This window comes from Zeus faber (assembly GCF_960531495.2).
Source record: "Zeus faber genome assembly, contig: SCAFFOLD_34, whole genome shotgun sequence".
In the NCBI taxonomy this organism is placed as follows: Eukaryota; Metazoa; Chordata; class Actinopteri; order Zeiformes; family Zeidae; genus Zeus; species Zeus faber.
This window is the reverse complement of record NW_028293157.1, coordinates 399,875-421,230: the sequence shown is the minus strand read 5'-3', so window position 1 is coordinate 421,230 and position 21,356 is coordinate 399,875. Positions and strand designations below refer to the sequence as shown.

The 21,356-nt window shown below is 43.2% G+C and overlaps 1 pseudogene across 1 annotated transcript; it reads left to right on the top strand.

Annotated features, from left to right (window-relative positions):
- The first annotated feature begins 1,709 nt into the window (after positions 1 to 1,709).
- LOC307247627 (bcl-2-like protein 1) lies at positions 1,710 to 20,869 on the top strand (annotated as a pseudogene). Its single transcript has 2 exons — positions 1,710 to 2,113; positions 20,834 to 20,869. The product of its transcript is annotated as a bcl-2-like protein 1 (transcript).
- Positions 20,870 to 21,356: the final 487 nt, after the last annotated feature.

The window sequence follows — 21,356 nt, the reverse complement described above, 5'->3', positions numbered from 1 at the left end:
AACCTTTAGATTCCTAGTGTGAAGGAAATTCTTCCGCAATGATCGGTGAGGTTAATCTGCCCGCTACAAGAAGACAAAACTGAGAATATCCAAGATTATATATTCTGCAGAATAAAGAGAAAGATTCAGTACTGCTCCAAAGCAGCGCTCGGATCAATCTGATATCACAGAGAAAGAGAGGAGGCTTTATACAGAAGAAACAGGGTGTGGTTTGGGTTAGAGGTCTCCGAGTCTGCCTCCCCCCCTTAACTGTATTCCTGGGTGCTTCCTCCCCTAACTGTCTTCCTGGGTGCCCCCTCTTCCTAGAATGTAAATAACAGGTACTTGCAACCTTGACCTGGCAGAATGGGGGTTGCATGACAATGTGGTTCCCCAGGAGTGTCCCTCATCTCCATAGAAGGTAAACAGGCCAAGTGTGATCGGATATTGGAATTGACATTGTAGGAGCAAAGCATTTCTCTTTACATAAAAAATCTCTTTAAAACCCCCTTTTGGAGGTAGAAGCCTTTGTCCTCATTCAAAATAGTTGATCGTAATAATTTTTCCCTCACACTAGACAACCAGCTCTACCTCCTGAGCTACCACCCCCTGAAGGAAAAAGTCCTTAAGACCATCGCTGAAGCCGTCAGCACTGGACTTGAGTGGGCAAAGCAGTTCCGACACTCCAAGAAAACCATCGCCTTTGTCAGAGCTGGGGATCAGGCAACCCCTGCCAGAAGAACACCTGCAGTTAGCCGGCCACCTCATCCAGGTGGACGGCTGGGTCACCTGGATGAGGGTGTATTATTTTGAAAGGCCCGAAACACCCAATGATTCCAGGAACATCACTGATGATGTGTCCAGAGGCATCAGCAGATGTATTTACACAGCGATAGATATATATAAAGAAATGTATGATTAAGGCAATTATCATCATCTAACATGAAAGTATGTTAAATGTGACATCAAGGTTTCCACTTATTGTGCACAACATGGAATTTTGACGGTGGTAAGCTGAGCATTTCCCTCTCCAAATCCGGGTCATCCTCCATCACTGTAAGACAACATATTATAGATTTTTAATAATGGTCCATGGTGAAAATAATGTAATTCAAAGAGTAATGCACAACTTAATGAATATTATGAGAAAATGTCACAAATTACTTTAAATGACTAATGTAAGGGGTCAGCAGAGGTCAGACACTGGTGTAGAGAGAGACCTGTTTTCTCTCAACAGATACTCCTGCAGACGCTGCATCTTTGTACCTGAAGCACACCTTTTCCCCATGATGAATGCTGCATACCCATAAGCCCCCCTGTCCCACACTTCCTTCCTGGTGTCCTTCGCTCTGACACCAAAGCCAAAAAGGTTGTTTTCTTCTGACACAGGTGGTGGAGCACTGGACCTCTCATAAATCCAGACCTCATGCCCAGCAAAAAAGAGAAGTCATTCAGCTTTGTGACATGTAACAACGTCAGATGCGGTAGTTAGTACAGGGAGCCAAATGTCATGATGCCAAATGATGAATAATCCCCCATATAGCCCCTGCACCCCTAGGCCAGCAGCCCCATGGGATTTCTATGTGATGTCAAAGCTCTCCTCCAATGGGGATTCAGTGTTTGAACAATGCCATCAGTTTCCAACTGGCAAATTATTGCGCTACCCCACTGACTTACCAAAAATAACAGCAGAAAGAGGTCTACGCCCGAGCAGCTTGGCAGTTTTCAGCATGGAGCACAGCAACAGAGAGATTGTGGTCTCTTTCATCAGCTACAAATTGTCTCAGCAGAACTATCCAATTCTGCAGCTGGGGCCAGAGAGCACCAGTGAAAAGGCACTTTGGGAGTTGGCGGACGAGTTTGAGCTGCGCTATATGAAAGCCTTCAGCGACACTTTGTCCCAGCTCCACATCACTCCCGCCACGGCCTACAACAGCTTTGAGAACGTGATGGACGAGGTGTTTCGGGACGGGATCAACTGGGGACGCATCGTGGGCCTGTTTGCCTTTGGAGGTGCCCTCTGCGTGATTGTGTGCAGAAGGAGATGAACAACATGATGCCCCGCATAGTAGACTGGATGACCATATACATGGGCCACCACCTTGATCCATGGATCCAGAGTCAGGGAGGATGGGTGAGTACCTCGGCTTAAACAAAGTAACCTTGTTGCCTTAACATTTTGAGTAGAGACTTTGTTATTTCAACTAATGCATTTAAATTGGGTTAGGCAAACAAAAAGAAAAAAGAAACCGACCTGGTGTCAGTTGGCCTGGTTTCAGTTGGGCCGGTACAGGCCCAACTGAAACCCGGCCAACTGACAAGCAGTCCACCAGGGGAATGCCTGGTACTCCCGGTGGCCAGTCTGCCCCTCCTTCTGACGCAAGTGGATGGATAAATGGTTATTTGTCAAAAATTGTTCCCAATGTAGCCGAAATTCAAACAACATTTGATTTCGTCATATAGACTAAAAGCTAATTTCCCGAATAAAATAGTGTGGTAGAAAGGCTGAGAACCAAACTCAACCCTAACAGCCTGTCAGTGGTGATGTGTGCAGACCAATAAACTATGAATTTATAATCACAAATAAAAAAATCATTTGTTATATTAGAAAGTTTCTTTGTTCTGTCCTTCTTGTCACTGTCCAAATTAAATAGACAAACACCCAAACAGGCAAACTAATGTTGTGCACGAGTTGAACCAAGATGTTTAGCAGGCGCAAGTAGCCTTGTTCTCTTTGACTCTTTGAGCGAAACATTTTGAGTTCCAAGTTGAGTGCCAACGTTCCTTGACATTCAAAGTTGTTCAAGCGTTTTTGCTGAAGTTAGTTTAACCGACTCAACAACAACAACACATGAATAAATTGCTGTATGACACTCAAGACACAACCACTGTGGCGACTGCTGCTGGCTATGTAAAACTTTATTTCATTCTAATCTTCTTTTTTCTGTCCGTCTCGTGATCATCATGACAGCACCACTTTGCGGAGGTATTCAGCGAAGATGCTGTTGCCAGAGTCAGGAGGTCGAAGGAGTGTTTAAGGTGATGGATGCTGGTCGGGATCGTGCTACTCACAGGAGCGCTGTTCTACGTGGTCATTGTGAAGAATCGGCTTTAGAGCAGAGGACAATGGTTATTTGATTCTATTTTTCATATACAGTAGTTTGGAAAAAATATTAATTCATCATCATCATTATTTATTTTTCTATTTTGGAAAGGCTTGTTCTTTTTTTCTGTTGTACAGTTATTTCCATGCTTCAAACAAATGCATTTTAGAAATGTCATTTTTGATATCTATGATCTGTGATACTATTTTTAGAAGAGGAAGAACACAAGTACAGAAGGTTTTCATTTTGTGGTTAAGTGACATCTCTGAACTACCACAATTCAAGTTCAAGAGATTATTATACGGTCATACATATGTGCAGTGAAATGTCCCTTTGGGACTCTGCAATTTCTCTAGTTGTTAATGTGCCTTATTACTTAATGAAAGAATTTTTTTTTTTTCCTTAAAATTAACTTAACCACACCATTGCTCTGTTTAATTATTCTATTATATAATTATAGATCCAGAATTACGATTGGGGCGCTGCCCCTTGCAGCTACCTGCGCGAGCACCTTGTATCGATCGCGCACATTTTAGTATTTTTAGTATTTTTAGAGCTCATAGAGCTTATTGTGCATAGTAAATTCTGCAAAAGTGCAATAAATGTGTCAAGTGGAAATTTAAACACACAGTTCCAGTTCAGGTTTTATTTGTGTTGAGTTAATGCTGAAGTCTTCCCACCTGCCTAATTTTGAACATTGGGATGCTTTGAGCAATAATGGCCACATGAAGATGATTTCACACCATCTCTTACTGAAGAAGGTTAAAGGAGGTTTAATGCAATTAAGTAGTGTAAAGCAATAAATGCTTACACTCTATCAACAATATATCTCAATACAAATATAATTTTAAGGGCAGCGCCACTCACACACTTGGGAACCCACACATACAGTACGTACACAATTCACACTATGTACTGTAGAAGAAGTTCTCCTGCATTTTCTGTGAGGTTAATCTGCCGCTACAAGAAAACAAAACTGAGAATATTAAATATATTTATTCTCCAGAATAAAGAGAAAGATTCAGTACTGCTCCAAAGCGGTCTCCTGACCAGTCTGCTCCTGCTTCGGACGAAGAAGGCTTTAAACCGATGAGAGGTTGTGTACCTTTAGTCAGGTGTCATTTACAAGACAATGCCCCCCTCAATCATCCATTGATCAAATCAATTCAAGAGAGCTCATACAATGGGTTAACAGCCAAGGTCACAGGTATGCTCTGACATCATACACACAATGCTCTGTCAAGTTACCCTTATCTCCACACAAGGTTGAGTGAGGATGAAATGTGATCTCGTCTTTATACTACTTTTTCTTTTTTACTTTTTTTAACCTGTGCTGTCAGCATGCAATGGCATACAACACAGAGTATTTGTATTGCATTCAGGACAGAGTTAGTCTGCAAGTGGAGTTCAAGTTCTCAACCTGCAATGCGACTCTTTATTAATTCTTAAATCATCAAGAACTGCTGCAATAACTCTGTCCTGTGGATGACCTGTAGAATGACAAGAGCACAATTTTTGGCTATGGAGAGCCACCACCAACCCCCCTCTTTGGAGAACTATTTATCATGTTTGGGTATATAAACAACTGATCACTACTCCAAGAGTGGGAGAATCATCACGGTGAGACAAATAACCATGGAAACAAACAACATTTACACAAAAACATGAACATTGGACGACAACATGTATTGAAAAACTGAATTAGGTCCAGGAAAACTGGAACTACAACTGGTCACGTGGCCTCTTCCTGTCATAGTTATGGAAGCAAATGAGGGAGGAAAGGAGAGGAATGCAACCAGGAGGGTGCTGGGGTGCACTCCAAGCAGGCGTGCGTGCGTGCGTTCGTGCATGCGTGCGTGCGTGTGTAAGATGTCCACCGGTAAGTGTACATGACTTATCCCCATTGGTACTGGTGCAGAAGGTCGGTAATATGTTGCGGCACCTCCAAGCAGCGCAAGGGGCCATGAAGCCCCCCGAACCCCTCAGCCCTGAGGACAACCCTCGGCTGCAGGAGATCCCCGGGTACCCTGCCCTGCAGCCACGGAAGACCCCCAGGCCCCCAGAGAAGTCAGAGGGCTGTGGAGCAACTCCAACGCCCAGCCCCGAGGAGCATGACCCAGTCCCAGGGAGTACGAGGAGACCCCACACCCCAGGGGCGCACACATACAACCAACCCCCGGGCGCAGGCACAAGATGCAGCTGCTGGCACAGAACCCGGGCCACGGGCGCAGGGCACGGACCGCAGGCCCAGATCACGGTCCCACGGTGACAGACCGACACTCCTCGAGCCACCCGCCCCACGGGCGGGCCGGCAGGACCCCCACACCCACCCACGCCCCGCACAAGGGGGGAGGCCCGCCCCACTGCAGTTGACCAGACGCCCACACACCGCAGCTAAGCGCCCACACACGCAGCGAGCGTCCAGCGTGGGGCACCTCGATGCCACACCCCCCTCCCCCCCGGCAACGCCTGCAGGCCACCCGGCACACAGGCCCAACGCCATCCCCAGCACCCGGGGCCCTGCAGCAGAGAAGCCGCGCCGCAGAAGCAAAAGGCCAACAGCCGCCCCCTACACCCCAACCCACACCCACAATGACAAGCAGTCCCCCCAGGGGCCCCGGAAGGGCCCGACGGCGCTCTCCGCAGCCCCACCAGGTCGCAGCACATCCCAAGCCACCAGGCGCAAGGCCAGCGACCAGCCACCCCTGAGAAAAAAAAACCCCAGTGCAGTTAAAATTGCGGGGTTGGGGGTGCGAGTCCATCAGGCATAAGCGTTCATCGGATCACTCGCACCCCTTTTGTCCCGCAGGCCCTGGTCTGATGGAGTGTTGTTTGGAGTAGGATTGGTGTGCCAGTGTATGTGTTCTAAGCTAATGTGAGTGGGATTAAAATTTTGAGACGGACGAGAAGCTGCTTGGGCAGGAGTGTGACAGGCAAGATGGTAGCTGCCCGCCGCATCCCCAACCACATAGCCTGCACCCCGCCCATCTCGCAAGCCCTCGGCCTATTGTGTGGTGTATGTGCTGAGTATGAGTTTTGGCACTGAGAGAGATAGGCGAGTCTCGACCCGATCGATCCAGGGGCACAGCAGGCCGGGGAGCAACCACGCAGACCCCCTCCCCCCGGACCCGACCGCACCCCAGTCTGCCCACCTCCCATACCTGGTGGCAGCCAACCTACAGCGACCAGCCAAGGGCGCAGAGCGTCCACCATGCACCTCCGCCATGTCAGGCAGCTCCGCGTCCCCATCAGGGCCCTGGTCAGCCCCCAGCCGCCGAGCATGCAGACTACAGAATAGAGGGCGGCAGATGGCACCCCCACCCACAGCCCGACCCCCCAGTGACCAGCATCCCGCGCGTCGAGAGCGTCAGAGGGCAGGTACCTCGGCAGCCCTTTGTGATGACAGGAGACCGCCACCCATGATGGAGGCCACATGGTGAGTCCCGCGCCTAGCACAGCCAGTCAGGTGCAGGATTCAGATTGACAGGACCAGACGGAACGCCTAACCAGCCCATGCATGGCGGGCCACCACCCCCCAAGGGAGGCAGAGGGACACACAGGCCCAGCCACCCCACCCACAGGGCCGGTAACCCCAGCGGCGCGCCGACCCGCCAACCATGGGGCTCGAGACCCGAACCAGCGACCCACACCCCCCGCCCCCAACCCGAGCCCCAGAACCCACAACCACGCCTGGAACCCACACACAGACGCCAGCCGCAGGTACTCCCTGGTAGCACGTCCCGCCCCCCCCCCGCCCCGCCACCCCTGGAGACAGGCCAGCTCAACTCAGGAAAAGGAGCGGGCGCCACCACCCAGACCACCCACCTCCCCCATGGGGCCCCGGGATCCCCTAAGAACACTGGCCCATGCACCACGGATGTCCCCAGAGCCGCCTGGGCAGCCACCCAACCGCGGAGTCCCGGCAGACCAGGAGGACCCCCACATGCCGCGAAGCGCAACAACATTGCGCCAACTTAGGAAGACTCAAGTATTAAATAATGGAGTTATGTCAGTGATAAAAGTATCCCATATTTCATTCAATGAATTAACATGGTTTTGAGATATTGCCAATAGTTTTTCCATTGAGATGTAATCTATTAATAACCGCAACCATTGGAATGTGGTGAGATTATCTCTCTTTTTCCAATTGAGTAATGTTGTTTTTTTGGCGATTGTTAAGGCGATCAAAATGGGTTGGATGTGTTTCAGTGGTGGGTCGACTAAGGAGAGGTCACCGAGAAGACATATAGACGGGGAGAAGGGAATGCTGAGACCCAGAAGAGTTGATAGCTTCTTGGTGATGTTAGTCCAGAATGCTAGGTTAGGTGGGCAGAGCCAGAAGGCATGAAAGTAGTCATCTCTGGTATCAAGGGAACAGTGGGAGCAAATGTCTTCATCCACAAAACCCATTTTGAACATTTTGTGTTCCGTGATATGGGCTCTGTTCAAAATTTTATATTGGATGAGTTGAATTTTGGAGTTGCGGGTCATAGAACAGGTGTTGTTGCAAATAAGTTTCCACAGGTTTATATCGGTGGGACCAGCAAGGTCTCAAGCAAGGTAAAGATAAGGTGTCGTCTATTTTTAATAAAAGTTTGTATATTCTGGAAAAGGGATTTTTCAAGTGACCGATATGAGTGAGATGTTCAATCATTTCAGGTGGTTGTAGGATGTTGTGGGTCAATTTGATTTAAACTTTTAGAGACTGCTGTAATTGAAGGAATTGAAGGAAGCCGTGGCCACCGATATTATACCTTTGGGTTAAGGTTGGGAAGGATATTAGCAAATTGTTTTCAAAAATGTGTTCCAGATGAGTAATTCCTTGTCTTTTCCAAGACTTAACGATTATTGGTCTGTTTTTAACCAGGAAATCTGGGTTGTGCCAGATTGGGGTGAGTTTGTTTGGAGGTAGAGTGTGACCACTTAGTTTGAGGAATTTCCACCACGCTGACAGAGTTGTTGTGATAAGTGGGTTTTTAAAGCAGTTATGTTTCCTTAAAGATTCCGTAAGAAATGGGAGATCGGATAATGATAACTCCTGACATTCAGATTGTTCAATGTCTCGCCATCCATGGGCCAATTGTTGCTCTGGTTGTAACCATTTAATTATAAATTGAAGATGGTTTACTAGATAGTAGTATCTAAAGTTTGGGGCTGCTAGGCCTCCACAGTCTTTGTTTTTCTGTAGTGTTGCTAGTTTGATTCTCGGTTTCTTGTATATCCAATAAAATGTGTTGACCATTGAGTCTAGAGTATTAAACCAATGTACGGGTGGTTGCACTGGGGTCATTGAAAATATATAGTTTATTTTGGAAGTATATTCATTTTCACTGCTGCTATCCTACCAATTAGTGAGATGGGTAGGTTGTTCCATCGAATGAGGTCTTATTCAATGGATTTGAGCAATGGGGTGAAGTTAAGGGGTAAACAAATCTGATAGATTGGGGGAGATATCAATACCAAGGTATCTAATATTGCCCGTTGTGATGGTTAAGTGAAGTTTCTGGGTTGCAGCATTACAGTCCCCCCCAATGAGTGGTAAGACTGTGGTTTTAGTCCAATTTATTAAATAGTCTGAGAATTTAGATATAAGATTGTACACCTCCGGTAGGGATGATATTGGGTTCCGTATGTACAACAGAATATCGTCTGCATACAAACTGATTTTGTGAACAGAGTTTCCTGTTTGTATGCCAACAATATAACTGTTTTGACAGATACCCGCCGCGAGGGATTCGATAAAGATGACGAATAGTAAAGGGGAGAGCGGACATCCTTGTCCTTGAATCTTCGATGGCTGTAAAAAGTGATTTTTCTCTATCACGTTTCAATTGATTGGCAAGAAATTTACCTGATTTGTAATTGAAATCAAAATAATTTGCTCTTGTTCACGTCATAAGGAATTGTGTCTTTTGATGGATGATAGCTTCAGGTTGAGATGTATTTGTCCTGATCTCATTTCGGATTTGCTCAGAAGATGAGTGGGCTTGTTGGCAATGTAACTCCTTTAGTCGCTGTTGGAGTTTATTTTGGCATTCTTGTCCTTTCTTTTTCTTGTGAGTGGAGAATGAAATAATATTACCTCTTAGAACTGCCTTTGCTGTTTCCCAAAGCAAGGATGGTGATATTTCTGGGGAGTCATTCAGTTCAATGAAGGAAGTCCATTCTCTTGGAAATACCTTATTTTCCGGACTATAGAGCGCACCTGTATATAAGCCGCATCCGCTCTATTTAAAAAAAAAGAGATATACAAGCCGCACCGGGCTATAAGCCGCAGATTTCTCCTGTGTTTGAAACCACAAGTCACTTTAATCATCTTCGCTGAAACCCATGAAGTCGTCTTCTTCAGTGTCAGAGTTGAACAGCCTCAGAAGCGCTTCGTCACATCCGTCTCCATCAGTCTCGCTCTCCGTGTCACTGTCATCCACCGGTGAAGTTGACTCTGAAGGTGCGCCGCTCTCTTCGCGTAACAGTCCAGCCTTTCGGAACCCATTGGTGATGGTGGATTTTATAAATAATTACCAGTTGGTAATTTATCGTCCGCTTTCTATCTGCTAAAGAAAAAGTAACGTATTCTTCTTTGCAGTGATTTTTCGTCTATCTTATTTTTGATTTTAATTCCGGTTAGAGTGCCCCAAGCGGTGGAAGAAAAATCCACAGAATAGCCGCACCTTTGTATAAGCCGCATGGTTCAAAACCTAGGAAAAAAGTAGCGGCTAATAGTCCGGAAAGTACGGTAAATGGTTAAATTCTTTATCTGTTAAAAGTGAGGTGTTAAACTGCCACCTGCCGGGAGGGTTCCAGATTGTTTCATTTATCAGGTTGAAACTAATTGACCCGTGATTGGAAATTACAATAGGGTGGATTTCTGGATTAGTGATTTTGGACAGTGGAGTTACTTGTCAAGAAAAGGTAGATTTGAGAGAAACTTTGGTGATGTGGTGAATAGTATATGTATTCCTTAGAATGTGGGTTATTTGATCGCCAACAGTCCCCAAGAACAAGATCACTCAAATATTGTTTTATAGTGTCCGACGAACGCCAGGATTTGGGAATATTTCTGGTTTGAGAACGGTCTAAATTTGGATCCAGTACTGTGTTGAAGTCTCCTCCCAGTATGATAATTTATTCAAAAAATTCTAAAAGTTTTGAAAATATATTGTCAAAGAAATTTGGGTCATCCTCATTGGGGCCATAAATATTAGCTAAGGTTCATTGATGTTACCTAAAATCCCATTCATCATTATGAAACGCCCTTCTGGGTCTGATATTGTGGTTTTATTTTGATATGGGATACTTTTATTGTTCAATATACATAGATACACCTCTTTTTTTTGAGTTGTATGATGCGGAAAACATCTGATTAACCCATTAAGCTTTGAGTTTGAGGTGCTCAGATGCAGTGAGGTGGGTTTCTTGCAGTAGACAGAAGCTGGGGTTCATCTTGGTGAGGTGAGTTAGGATTTTGCTACATTTAGCAGGTGAGCCCAAGCCTCTCACATTCCAACCAACAAACTTAATGGGTGTCATTGAAGCTAGTTAGGGGGTGATGGCACAATGCATCTAAGGCAATAGCTATACTACCGTTCCCATGCTTTTCCATAGATAAGTCTGGGGTTTCCTCCTTTATTTTCCTTTTCATTGCCATCATATTGTAGGAAATTTGTAGGGATACATAACTACACAAACAAATGACGAGTAGACAAAGATAAACACAGAAAATTGCCGGATTAGACATACATAAAGTGAAACATTATAGAGTGAGAGTGATAGGAGAAGTAAGGAGAGAGGGATTAGGGAGGTGAGATGATGAGAGAAGTATGGAGGGGGAGTTAGGAAGATGAGATGAGAGTGAGCGATATTTTAAATCCTGACATAGATAGCATGCCTACTACTGCATCTTTAAGTATATAATAACTGGAATTACAAGAATACATACATTATGATTAGAATAACCAGGGTGTGGTGGAGGAGTCTCCGTATAACAGACCGTCTATATAAAATTTGCCAACAACCATCGATCTGCATTTACCCTTCTGTCGATTCTCCTTCAGGACAAGATACAGCACCTTCCTTCGGTTGTTGATCTCCTGGGGGAATTGATCGTCCATACGCAGCGTGGTTCCTTTCAGCTCCCGTCCTTTGCTTTTAACCAGCTCCTTGTGCTTGAAGTGTTCAAACTTAGCAATGATGGAGTAAGGACGGATCCCCACGCGACGTCCCAGTCCATGAACTCGGTGAAAGGTCATCTGCTACACTGGGTCCATCGGGAGTTTCAGGGCATTGCGGAGAAAGTCTTTCACCATATATTTTGGGGACTCGGTGTTGTTCTCCGGGATCCCAGAAAAGATAAAAAATCCAGGATGGTCTCTTTCATTATTTTATTTTATTTTTTTACAACTTCCATCTCATCTGTGAGACACTTCGCGGAGGTTTTGGGGAGGATCCACGTTGTCTTTTTGCATCTCGCCGACCGTGTGATGTAGGAAATCAAGGCTGGCTTGGATCTCGGTAATGTCTCGGAGAAGTGGACCTAGCATGTCCAGCTTCCTGTTAATCTCATCCAAGACATTTACCTCTACTGCGCCCGGTATGAGATCATCAGTGTCCATTGCTGATTCGGTCTTCTTCCATTTTTTTTTGATTATTGGGGTCCTGGTCCTCTTCCATCACGTATGCGTTATAAAAAAAACCTATATAATCCTCAAGGTCCTCCACTTTGGTTTTGGGCGGTGTTCCCTTTTTTATATATATAATATATATATATATTATTTGCAATTTGCTTTGTTATTTTGTCTGAGGTGGGGCTAGTGTAGCAGGGAGCCACCATGTTGGGTCTCCACTCACTACTCACTTCCACTTCCGTCTTCTCGCGAGATCACAGCATGCTCCCCCCCGAGATCTCGTCTTTATACTCCAATACACATTGTGAGAAAGAGCAGTCTCCTCATGTAAAACTGTAAGAGACTCATTTCAAAACCCAGAGGCAATGTATTTTAAAGGCTAGGTAACATACACAAAAGGCAATTGTCCTAGGTAGACATCTTTCAAATTGTTGATCATATGCATTTTTCACTCACACTAAATTTTTCTCCTACTGGAACAACACCTCAAGGGAAAATGCAATAATGTTAAAATTTCATAAACTTTCGGCAAAGGGATCAGAATATAACTATAATGTAAATTGGATACAATACAATTATACTGCAGAGGTATCCTTCAATTCTATCTTATTGGAATCTACTGGGAAAATAAACATCTTATACTAAATGTAACTATATAAACTCATAACCAAATATTACAGATATTCTTCAAGGATATCTTCACCTCAAGTTGGGCAAACCTCTCTTCTCACATTTGGCTAGAGAAGCGTAAAAGACCAGTAAGGGTTATCTACACTATACAATGACAACGCACAAGACAAAAACCCCTTAGTTGTGCAGGAAAATCCTGTGTGAAGCCATCTTCTAAATTCTTACTAAAAATTTAAAATCATGAATCACATTGTGAAATAAACAAAACAAACAGAGATTCCACGATTACATAATACTATGTAGAACTATTAATCAATGGTTAACACTTAATAATGACATCAGCAAAATTCATTGTGCACGTAATGACTAACACATCCTATAAGTAGGGAAAAACATAATTATACAAACATCTTCACATTTCAACATCTCAGTATCCCGACATCTCCGTGATCATCATGAGGTGGTTTCCAATCATCTAGTGGTGTGGAGACAAACTGTCCCGCCGTCATATTAGTAGTCATCTTACGAAGGATAGGTACTACACATTTTAGACAGCAACATAGCATTAAACACATTATCACTACAGGTATCAATATTTTTATGAACGTTCATTTCTCACTTGGGGCTCTTCTTCTGTATCTGATGTGAGTGAGAGTGGGTCGGAGCAGCGGCTATTTTTTAAGTCTCGCTGTGGAACTGTGTTCCAGGGTTGGATGATTATCAGGGCGATGGCAATGGCAAGAAGGATTATCACACAGACGTGACCAATTTTTTCCTGTTGACGGGGTGTCATCTTTTTCAAGTACAAGTACTCTAGTGGCATATCCTCTTCGTGGAGATGGAGGTTACTCGCACATATCCCACTAGGATCGTGATCTCAGTTCACATCCGATGATTTACCGTTGTAGTCGTTTATCTGGTCCTCTGGAAGGTTGCAGACTTTCTTGAAATGAGATGCGTGTGCCCACGTAGGTCATTTTACCACCTTAACTGCTGCTGCGGTGGTGAGGAGGATCTGGAACGGTCCAAGGAATCTGGCAGAGTTCCAGCGTTCCCTCCGGAAGTTGTAGATCACCACCCAGTCACCTGGTCGGAGGTCGTGTAGTGGTCCTTCAAGTGGGATGGCAAGGGCTGCTTTGACCTGGGCACATACATTTAAACACTTGGGTGAGAGACTTACATTATGACAACATTGTTTGCTCAAGGTCCAAGAATGTAAAATAGGGTATGGGGAATAGTTCTGTGTTTTTCCAAACAGTTATGTTGAATAGACAACTATAGTCTCAGTACAAAATAAATATATGCAGTCACCCTTGCGGAACAACAGAATAATATTATCACATTGTCTAATATGTAGGAGATAATGTTAATAGAATATAGATTAGGCTACAAAATAACCGACAATGTGTAAATCATGCAAGGTTTTTTAAATTGTCCTAAAATGCATTTCTCGAATGTTGCCTGAACATAATCCCATCTACACAATCCATTAATAAACGCAAGTCTAAAATGATAAATCCTAAAACTGGACAATCTGATCACTACTGATTTACATGATGTAATTCATATGTGGCTTTTGTCGACAGAAGATAGACCTAAGCGGTCTCCCGGTCAGCACTTCATGCTGGGACAGTGCTCTCGCACCATGTGATCGCCCTCACATTCCCATCATCACTAATGGCAGGAATGAAACTCAGTCAAGCTGACCTTCATTGGGATCCCATTAAGAAAACCATGTCAAGCTCCCCAAACAATATTTTAACCATGACAAAGCGTTATGGTAAGCGTCTGTATGTCTCATCAATCAGCTGCTCGTCACATCACACTTGCCTGTACATTTCATGCAACCAAATAAAACAAAAGACAGTTTACAGCAAATAGATACACAAACACAACCAGTTGTACCAAGAAAGACAAACACTGTTTTCAACAAAAAAAACAGATGATGAACAGACAAATCAAACGAAAACCCTCCTTTTTGTTGTACTCATGAGTTTAAATTATTGTGGTTGAACTTTTCAAGAACTTCAGTAGCAAGATCTGGGCGGGGCGAAGCCACAATGGCAACGCTGTCAAGTAATCATGTGAATCACCAAAAGACGGAAGAAGAGAAGTTGGAGTAAGCAAAGTGAGTGTTGCACATGTTGATGATGGAGAGGTGCTGCCTGAGAGAAATGAGCCGGTTTGCTTCGTAGCAAGATAAAGGCTACAGAATGTAATCAACCCAATAACCAGACGCAATTCATCTCCATAAGATTACAACAACACAGCTAACATAAAACCATCTCCCTCATCCACAGTTAAAGAAATCCAGCAAACCCAACATGGAGCTGGTGTGAAAAGATTTATTTGAAGAGCAACAAAAGGTTCTCCTGTCTAATGGCTTGGCAAGCATTGCCTCATTCCACGATCCAAAAACAACAATTACCACAACAGCCAAGAAAGGCCATGCCAGGGTGTGACCCTGAGGAGACAAAATTAAAATATAAATGTCATGACTCAAATAATGACTTATTTTGTGCTGGCTGGAGTTATAGTGGAGAAGAAAAGAAAAAACATCAAACTAAGAATTTTAGGAAGTCCTGTGTATCCATGACACAAGCAGATGAGTAAAACATCAATATTGCAAAGTGTGCTGCCATTGATAAATTCAAAATCAGTCAAAATAAATTTCCGTAATGTGGCAGGACAAAAACATTACCGACCCGAACCCTAAACCAAAACCTAACCCTAACGAGTTAAGCAACTAAAGAGGGTAAGGAAAAATGTGATCAACATACTAAAACATTTTAATATTTAGCCTTCATTACTATTTTTTCTATTTTAAAATTAAAAAACATTGAAACGGTCGACGTATTTCACATTTATTTTAGTGTTTCAATTTTTTGAAAGTGAATGTACACAATCCATTACCTCTCTTGTGTACAAAACAAAACAATTATTCCTCTTTGTTAAACTACTTGTTAAGTTTTATTGTGTATAAGAACATCTATCTTGTTCAATGTAAAATTGGGATAAAAATAATAATAATAATAATAATAATGTTGTTTGATTATACTTAAACAATCACCAGCCTTACTGAGAAAAACAAAGTAACCGGTAAGGATATGAAGCACATATTGACATATGTATTATATCACATTTTGATGTGATATACAAACACAGTTGTATATCACATCAAAACTAACGATTCACTCATGCAAGATCATGATTTCATTAATAGTGTTTAATCAATACTATTTAGTTAGTTATCATATCCTTTCATTTAGAATTACAAATTTACTAATGCTTTGTGCCATTGTGCCAATTTGTTACTGTTTTAACACTGCAGACAACCCACTGTGGGAAAGATAAAGGATTATCTTATCTCAACCATCACTTTGACAAAAGAACACAAAAGGGAAAAATAAAGTATCTAAAAAGAATAACTCTTTATAACCCAAAAAGTAATTCATTTCTGCTGCTACTATGCATCATATCTGTGCTCCGCAATGTCTTAAAACATATTTTGGAAGCAGCAATTATTATTTTTTTAATATTGATATTTTTCTTTTTAGCAATTTGGAATGCTTTGTGATGGGCGCAGCGGAAGCATGCTGGCCCCATAACCCAGAGGTTGACGGATCGAAGCCCTCTTCTGCGAAGGTTTCGCATTCGGTAGCACTTGATGTGGACTTGTGCTAATTTCATGTTACAAACAAAAAAGCTTCTTACCAACTGTCCACATATTGAACAGGTGGTCATGCATTACAGTCCATTCATGACAGCTTTTAAACACTCATGAACAACCAGTTATGACAATTTCCCCCTCCGAAAGAATGGATTGTGGGCCGGAGTCCCACCTCATGTGCTTATAAGTAGAGTTGCCAGCAAAGGCATGCTGGCCCCGTAACCTAGAGATAGATTGATCAAAACAGTTCTCTGTTCATGCCTCATTTTTACTATCGGACCAAATGCATTTGGACCTGACCACTAGCTAACTATATGTTGAAGAGGAAACTGCTTCTTATCTATAAATCATCTATTTACCAGGTGTTGATGCTGATTGCAAACATATTCCAACCATTCAGGAAAATGTCCCTCCACTCTTGACGATTTCACCTCCTAAACAAGGGATTGTGTGCTCAAGTACCACATGACGTTCTCGAAAGCCGAGTGGCGCAGCGGCCGCATGCTGGGCCCGTAACCGAGAGGTCGATGGATAGAAACCATCCTCTGCTAAGGCCTCAAATTTGGTACCATAGGACGTGTACTTGTGCTAATTTCAAGTTACAAACGAAAACGCTTCTTACCCTCTCTCCATGTGTTGAGCAGGTGGTCATGACAGCTTTTAAACACTCGTGAACAACTAGTAATGACAATTTCCCCCTCCTAAAGGATGGATTGTGCGTCCGAGTCCCACCTGATGTGTTTATGAGCAGCGCTCACCGCTGAGGCTTCCTGCCCCTAAAGTCCAGAGATTGATTGATCAAAACCATCCTCTGATAAGACCTTACTGTTACAATAGGAACAAATGCATTTGGACCTGAACTCCCGCCAATGGTATGTTGACGAGGAAAATGCTTCTTAACTTATAATCATCTATCTACCAGGTGTTGATGCTGATTGCAGAACATCTTCCAACCATTCAGGAAAATGTCCCTCCCTTTTGACGATTTCACCTCCTAAACAAGGGATTGTTTGCTCAAGTACCACATGCTGTTCTCAAAAGCAGAGTGGCGCAGCGGAAGCGTGCTGGGCCCATAACCCAGAGGTCGATGGATCAAAACCATCCTCTGCTAAGGCCTGGCACTTGGTACCATAGGATGTGGACTTGTGCTAATTTCAAGTTATATACTCTCCATGTGTTGAGCAGGTGGTCATGACAGCTTTTAAACACTCGTGAGCAACGAGTCTTGATAGTTATCCCCTCCTTCAGCATGGATTGTGCGTCCGAGTCCCACCTGATGTGCTTATGAGCAGAGCTCACCGCTGAGGCTTCCTGCCCCTAAAATCCAGAGATTTCTTGATCAAAACCGTCCTCTGATAAGGCCTTACCGTTACAACTGGACCAAATGCATTTGGACCTGAACTCCCGCTAATGGTATGTTGAGGAGGGAGATGCTTCTTAACTTATCATCTATCTACCAGGTGTTGATGCTGATTGCAGAACATCTTCCAATCATTCAGGAAAAAGTCCCTCCACTTTTGACGATTTCACCTCCTAAACAAGGGATTGTTTGCTCAAGTACCACATGTGGTTCTCAAAAGCCGAGTGGTGCAGTGAGAGCGTACTGGCCCCATCACCATGATGTTGATGGATCCAAACCATCCTCTTTTTAGACCTCCGTTTGCTAGAGGTATTGATGCTCATCACACAAACATGCTTGACAGTTTCACCTCCCAAACCAGGATCTGGACTCGTGCCAGTGTCATCCTACAACCAAAAAAGCTTTTTACCAATTTTCGACATATTGAGCAGGTGGTCATTCTGTCAACAAAACAATTACTATCCAGTCACGTCAACTTCCAAACACTGATGAAGATTTCAAGACCAGTCATGACAATTTCACCTCCTCAACAAAAGATTGTGGGCTCAAGTCCTATCTGGGGTTCTAAAAATTAGAGTCACCCCGATGTTGATGGATCAATACCATCCTCCACAAAGGCTTCCGCTTTGCTACCACAATATATGATTCAAGATGTGAACTCATGCTAATTATATGTTGAAAAGGAATCAGCTTCTTATTTAGACAACATTTAATGAACAGGTATCATGCTGTTCACAAAACAATTTCACATTTTCTTACCAGTCGTGACAAGTCTCCCCTCCTAAACCAGGTATTGTGAATTCAAGTCCCACTTAAGGAGTTTATGAGCAGAGTTACCAGCGGATGTGTCCTGGGCCCATAATCCGGAGGTCAATGGATCACAACCATCTTCTGCCAAGGCCTCATGCTCAACTCATTCTAACATATGTTGACATGGAAAAAGCTTCCTACCAACGTGTATTTAACAGTTGTTGATGCTGATCGCGAAACAATTTCAGACCAGGCATGAGAACCTTTGATCACTCATGACAATTTTCCCTCAGAAATGTTTTCTTTGGGATGTGACCTCATGCTTATTAACAAGAAGTGTATACTTTGTAATCTAGAAAAAGTATTTGCTTGCTGTTGAAACTGTTCACAATGGTTTTTCCTAAGCTGTCAAGAATTGAGCAATTTCATAACAGTAAATTGCCAAGAAATTGTTTCTCTACCTTATTGCCATTGTGCATGAAAATTGAGCACTTTGTTCAAGGTGCAGGCCAAAGTACCGGCCTAGTGGATAAGGCACTGGCCTTCCAAACAAGGGATGAAGGGCTCATGGGCTCAGGGCCCTACCTGGGGCTCTCAAAAGTAACGTGGTCCATTGTGAGTGTACTGCACCCCAATCCCTGATGTCAATGGAGTAGCCTCTTCTACCACCTCCCATTTGCTGGAGCAGTTGATGCTGATCACACAAGCGTTCTTGACAATTTCCTCCCACACCAGACATTGTGGGTGAAAGTCCTATCCAGGGTTCTTGAAAGCAGAGTAACCATAACCCCAATGTTCATGAATCAACACCATCCTCTGCAAGGGTGTCCCCTTTGCTACAACCACATATGATTCAGGATGTGAACTCATGCCTATTATATGCTGAAGAGGACACAGCTTCATATCTACACAATGTTTAATTAACAGGTGGTCATGGTGTTCACAAAACAATTTCAGACCAGTCATCAGAACTTTTGACCACTCGTGACAATTTACAACCAGTCCTGACAATTTTCCCTCAGAAATGCATTCTTTGGGATGTGAACTCATCATGTTTGCCATAGATTTCCTGTCACTGTTGGACTGTTTTAACATTATACAGCACGTTCAAGAACCCACCCACACCAAAGGCCACACGCTCGATTTGGTGGTCACCACATATCGCTCTGAATAAGCCCGATGTCGTCCGAGATCTCGTCCCACCTAAAACATGCACACAACATCGTCTGACCAGCGATGGACATCTGGAACCAGGTCCCCGGGCGCGTCATCGAATGCTGCCCACTGCTCCTGGCTGCCCCCCCGGATGAAGGACAAGCCAATATGGGTGAAATGCAGAGTCTGCATTTCACCGGCCACCATCAAAAAAGCATGTGCATGTGTTGTCCTGTGACAAATAAAGATTCTTCTTCCTCAATTCATTCACCCTTTAGTATCTTTTGGTGGCATATTGTACCAGCACTGGGGGAGAGTGGTATCTCCTTTACTCAATATTTCCCCACACTTATTTAATTCATATAGCGTGTAGGCAAGATAATACTTATATTTTACCATTGAATGTTATAGTAAATTTCTCCCATATACTTCCCCTTTGGGGCTTACTATGTCCCAAACATCAATTAACATATATTTGTCAATTCACAATCATATATGGCTACTTTCCGGACAGCTAGATAAATCATCAGTATTCACATTTGGTTATCAGAAAAATGTTTTTTTCTTTAATCAGAATTCACAACCTGATTTCCAAATGTGTTATACCTTTAATTGTTTCCATCCCATCAATCAATTAGCCTATATTACAAAATATATGATTAGAAAAACACATCATAATATAAAAGTAAAAAACCTTTGGTATGATATTAAAAATATGACACATTATATGATTATAACAAAGAATACATGACACTAGAATAAAAACTTGAAAAACCTGACCATTCAATTTGTTTCAACATGCATTGATTCATCATGGCCTTTCAAAGCTTAGGCCTTTGTGAGTCCATATTCTTCATCATCTTCATCATCACTCTGGCTTCCTTCTCCAACATGTTCCCCTATTCCTTTTGACTGGACTATGTCCCATGACGTGAGGATCATTTGTTTGCTCAACCTTGACGCTATCATGGATCTCATTATGGGAATAGAACAGAAAAAAATTAAACCCATTATTATTAGTGGCACCAAGAGTATTATACCTATTTTGGTGAACATCATTCCCCATCATCCCATTTTTTAATCTAGCCATGCAAACCAATCTTTTCCATATTCCATATTCCATATTTTTACCTGCGTTGTCTTTGACCTCCTGTCTTAGCTTTTTAAGTTTATTTATTGCAAGAGGGAACAATCCATCTGGCGAGATATTATTTGGGATAAAAGTGCAACACACTTCGCCTATGAATGCACACACTCCTCCTTTTTCTGCTAAGAGCCAATCTAAAGCTTGCCTATTTTGCCAAGCCACAGCTCTTGTGGCTTTCAATTGTTCCCCTAAGGCGGATAAAGCGTCATCCGTGTAATTAATAGACCTTTGTGATTATAATGGATGTAATTGATCCATTCTGTGTTTTTGGATATTCCTCTGGCTGGTATTGTTTCAAATCCTGCCGCTACTTCATCTCGTGCTTTGAACTTTTTGGGGTATACCTCTAGGTTGTCCTATGTTATCAATTTTTACACTCTCGTCTAATTCGTATGCTCTTTTTCGCCTTTTTAGCTCCTTGGTTTCAAAGTTACCATCAACCCCATCTAATGAGTGTAATAACACAATTTCTGTAACCATTTGTACTCTTGCGCTTCTACCTCTCCACAGTTTAGATAGTACGGGCAACAAATCCTATTACCGCAGATCCAAAATTGGTCTGCCACCACTTTATCCTTTTTTTGATATACACTATCACCCAGCAGGGATGACACAAATGACTTCTTAGCCATTTGACCAGGGTCTTTTAGGTACTGGTCACCTTTTATAACAGGTGATTGTCTTCGTAGTTCGATCCGCTTGTTATCATATATGGTGACATTCCAAATTATCCCACATTGCGCTTCTTCCACACTGCCCACATGACTAGCAGTTGCGCTTCCTTCGTCATTTTGATAAAACTCTCATCCTTCCTCTATTTGAAAATCTGTTCCTATTGGTAATGTTACTTCACCTACTGCGTTGGATAGACTTATGTCCATATCTCAACATCTTTTCATAATTAGGTTATAGGACTTCCATCCCATTTAGCTTTGTA